The 4,607-nt window shown below is 46.2% G+C and overlaps 1 protein-coding gene across 6 annotated transcripts in view; it reads right to left on the reverse strand.

Annotated features, from left to right (window-relative positions):
- HEMGN (hemogen) overlaps window positions 1-4,488 on the reverse strand; it is a 44,498-nt gene extending 40,010 nt beyond the window's left edge. For 3 of the 6 annotated variants that reach the window (XM_060100995.1, XM_060101000.1, XM_060100999.1), the window contains exon 1: window positions 4,404-4,488. The gene's annotated coding sequence lies outside the window, so the exon portion shown is untranslated. Of the gene's footprint in view, window positions 1-45; window positions 150-4,403 lie in introns of all 6 variants that reach the window. The other 3 variants (XM_060100998.1, XM_060100996.1, XM_060101001.1) reach the window with 3 other exon arrangements.
- Window positions 4,489-4,607: the final 119 nt, after the last annotated feature.

The raw sequence follows: 4,607 nt of genomic DNA on the forward strand, positions 1-4,607 counted from the left end.
ATGAAACAGAAAATGAGTCCACCCTTTTTGAAAGTCAAAACTTACATTGATTAGAGAATTCCCTGGCTGTCCAGTGGTTAGGACTCAGCACTTTCACTGTGGTGGCCTGGGTTCAATCCGTGGTCGGGGAACTAAGATCTCGCCAGCCACTCAGTGCAGCAAAAAAAATAAAAACAAATAAACAAACAAACAAACAATTTACATTGGTTTGAGGTGAGCCCATCCCTCAGCCAAAAGGGCAAGGTAACTACAGGAGATGAAGGGCATGAAGCAGAAGTGGAAGATTAATGGCCACAGCAGAACTTCGATAACCCCTGAGGAGGCTAGCAAGCTCTGGGCCTCTGCTTAGAAGGGAGGGACTCTGCCTTGCAGCAACTGTGACTGGGGCACAGAGAGAGTGCCAGGCACAGCGCCAGGTAGGAGCTTCACCCACAGGATCGTGTCTAATCCTCACAACAGTCCCGAGATAAGCAGCCTGAGGCTCCTAGAGGTTATGTGGTTTGTCCCAAAGCACACAGCCTGTAAGTGATGGAGTGGATTCCCACATTACTAGAGTCCATCTCTAAAAAGGGAAAAACACTGAGCAAAGTTAACACTCATATTTGTCATGAGTATTAACTCATTACTTACCATAGTGTTGGCTGGAAAAACAAGTTTCAAGCAAAAATCTTCAATCTGATCCCAATATTGTTTTTTTTTAATCGTGAAACATAATTTTCTTTTTAAATTTTGTGGCTGCGTCACGTGGCATGCGGGTCTTAGTTCCCCAACCAGGGATGGAACCCACGCCCCCTGCTGTGGAAGCGCAGAGTCTTAACCCCTGGACCACCAGCGAAGTCCCCCCAATATTGCTTTCTTAAAAAATATGTATACTATAGAAAAAAAAGCTGCAAGGATATACACCTTAATGGTGGATATGTCTCAATAGTAGGAATCTAATTTTAAAATTTAATATTTTCTTTAGTTTTTTTCTTTTTTTTAACTTCCTCTCCACCCCCTCCTTGAGCATGTAAATCTTCTTAAAACAGAGAAAACAAAAAGGCTTTTCAGAAGCAGTTGTGAGGACTAGTGGATCAAAGTAATGAGAATGAATTACAGTGAGATTTTAATGACAGAGAAATCCAGGTTCTTACTAGCTATGTGAGTTCCACTTGGCCTTGCTAAGCCTGTTTCTTAAACAATAAAAGGGAATTATAGTCTTGTCCCAGTGAGCTGGTGCCAGGATTAACTGAGATGCAACGTACACAAAAGTCCCAAGCACAGTACTTGGCATAAGGATAGTGTTTAATAAATGTTAAACCCGACTCTTGGTGGTCATAGCTCTTCCTTGCTGCCCCAGGAAGGCCACGCACCTACAGCTGTTTCAGAGAGCAGAACGGAATCTGGCTGTCTTGGCAGGGGCCCCTTACTGGACCTGCAGCTGCCTGCACACCTGACACTTTCCCCTCCTCATTTTTTTTTTTTTTTTTTTTTTTTACCATCTGGTGACTAACAGGATCTTATTCCTTAACCCATTTTCACCCAACGATTTGCCTTCCTCTCTCCCTTTGTCTCAGTGTCTCAGCTGTTTCTAGGTAATATTTTTGAGCACACGTGACATTATTTCAACATAACACATTTGCAGGGCACCTATGTTCTAAAGATGGCCCCAGGCTCCTGCTCTCCATTCATATCATCCAGAAATATTTGTATGAGCTCACAGTCTCGCTGAGAATTTAGATCCTTCAACAACTCCCACGTGTTGCCTAGCTGCTATAACAGGCACACAGACCGTACTGTGGAGACTCAGCGGACAGATTTACCAGTGTATGCAAGTGTGTATGGAGAGGAGGGAAAGAATGGAGGTGTTTAATATTTAAAGAGTAATGATTTCTTCATCCCATCTTATGCATCACCTTCATATACTGTCTTTCTTAAAGAGAAAAGGTGCCCATTCTGCTAAACTGGTTTCAAGGCCAGTTGAGCCAGTGCCTGAGTGGGCCTGTTTTATCTTCAGATTTGTTGAAGTCTGTTCACAGACACAAAGTTTGTGGAAGGCTCTGATCATCTGATGACATTGCTGAGGCAGTGGGGTGGAGAGCAGATCCAAGGAGCTACAAACTAGCTCCGAGTGTTCTCCTCAGACATTTTGGAGCTTTTTGGAATACACACATTCTGATTAACAAGCAGTTTTAAGAGTCAAAGGAGTGCCAAAACCAGGCATTGTTTGATACCTGTATTACTTATTAGGTAAACATTAACATCAATGGAAGTAAAAGAGATTTACTCATAGTTCAGACTCCCTCACAAACTAAGATGTTTTTGCTTTTCCTCATTCCCTTCCAGTCCTTCAAATCCATAAATCCAAAATCATGATAATGATTGTAGCTTAGATACAGTTCAATATTCTACTTCTTTCTCACACCCAGATGCATACATAGAATGATGTTAAGTACAGCAATATTCACAACCAGGGCAGTGTGACAACAGCCCCTTCAGGCCTGTGGACTGACAGTCCAGTGGAAGATGTTGGCAGGACAGTGAGACACACCCTATTCTGCCTGTGTTATTTATGCCTTTGGCAGTGAAGCCCCTGACAAAGAAGCATGTCACTGGAACACATGCTCTTTGTTCACAGAGGTGCATGCCAGCACCGGCTGTGTCAGAAGGGACAGTGCCGGGTCTGTAGTCTCTCTTCTGGCTCTTTAGCGTTCTTTTTATTTGCTGCACATTGTGGCTATGTTTATTAATTACTTTGTAGCTTAATCTTATAAAACACACATTTATCTTGTGAGTCCTCATACCATTGAGTTGGTCATAAAGAGAGGACAGGATCCCAAGATTCTGCCCTCTTTCTCCCTAAGGATTGATATCACCTCCCCCTCAAGCCACCAGGTTCCCACTCTCTCTAGCACAGAGCTACCACGTCCCAGTCTCCTTCAGCATCTCTCCTTTACCTACAAGATGGTGCCTGCAGCCTCTGTTTGGTATTAAAGCCTCTCTACAATTGTTCCCAACCTACTGTTCCAAAGCAGACCCCCATGCTACGACTTCATTCCACACAGACTGATAGTGTAGCAGAAAAGACACAGGCCTTGGAGTCAGACCCATCTGGGTTTAAACCCCAGCTCCACCTCTTGTTGGCCACACAGCTTCAGTTCCTCATCTGTAAAACGACTAAAATACAATCTACTTCACAGGGTCGTCTGAGCATTAAATTAGAAAGAACATATTAAGCCCTAAAAGTGGATGCTCAATCACTGCTTGTTAGCTCATGGAAATAATTTGCTAGTTTTTTTGTAAAAGCCTTCATCTCTTGGCCCTGTGGTTCTCATAACCTTACAGTTACAGACCTAGTGTGACATCCTGAAGAGCACTTCCCTCATCATTTTCCAGTCACAGAGATGACTGCTGAGACCAACATTTTAAATACAAGACTCAGGAAACAACATACTAGAAAGTTTTTTTTTTTTGCCTTTTTCCATAATCCTTCTAAAACTTTTTTGCTTTGACATTTTAATGCATCTGTTATTTTAAAAATTGATATAGGTAGTTTTGTTTGCCACTAAATGAACTTAGGTGAAATGGAAGAGTGCAGTCTTTTTTAACTTGAAGAAAACCTTAGGTTAATGCATAGAATTGTTTTTCTCTCTTCATAAATTGTTCTCAATCTTGGAGCCTCTTGTCCATACTAGAATTAAGATGGTATCTGATTTGACACGTGATGTATTTACTTATTTTAAGCTGAATATAACATTACATTATTTCCCTGAGGTCTGCAAAGCCGACCTAGTGCTCTAACCCTGTCTCTCAGGGAGCTCGCTGAGCCAGCCCATTACAAAGGCTACCTGCCAATCCCCGAAATGGAGACCATCGAGAATTCACACACCTCACAGGGGTGCCCTTAAAAATAAACGAGATAAAAGTCTTCGAAGAAACTCTGTAAACTCCGAGGCCCCATTAGAGATGCTAATTGCTGCCTTCGCTACCCTATATTTAAATGTTAGAAAACCCAGGGAGATTCTCCCGGACTTGGGGACGCTCGGCTCCCCTGTGGCCTGGGCAAGCAGCCGGGGCTGCCGTGTCCCCGGCGGCCACGAAGGCCGACTCCACCCGGTGCCACGCGGTAGAACGCGGGCCCGCCGCGATTCTGTCCCCGACGAGGATCCTCGCAGCACTTCCAGCCCCACCCAGTCAAGGAGACGCGGGGCTCGGGCTGTTGGCCCCACACGGTGAGGAGGAGCGGGAGGTGAACCCGAAAGCCCTCGTCCCGCGCTCTCTACATGTCTCCCGCCTTCGCGGGTGTCAGGCTGGCCTGGCCGAGCCTCCGCGGAAGGACTTGGCCTTAGGGACCCCCGAAGCCGGGCTGTTAAGTCCCCCCTCAGCCCTCCCGGCAAACGTCCAAGCGCGGGCTGGAGACCCACCTCCGAGCGCGTCGAGGAGGGACCCCGGGGTCTCAGCTTAGCTGCGGGCGGGGAAGCTCCCGAGGCGGGTCTTACATCAGCCACCCCCACGTGCGATCTGAGGGCGGGAGTAAGTCACTCCCGTCCACCCGGCTGCGCTTTTTCCCCCCAGCCTCCGCCCCTCCCGCCGCGCCTCTCCCCGCCCCGTCCTTGGTGCACCGCGGC

This window comes from Mesoplodon densirostris, chromosome 6 (assembly GCF_025265405.1).
Source record: "Mesoplodon densirostris isolate mMesDen1 chromosome 6, mMesDen1 primary haplotype, whole genome shotgun sequence".
NCBI classification, from domain to species: domain Eukaryota; kingdom Metazoa; phylum Chordata; class Mammalia; order Artiodactyla; family Ziphiidae; genus Mesoplodon; species Mesoplodon densirostris.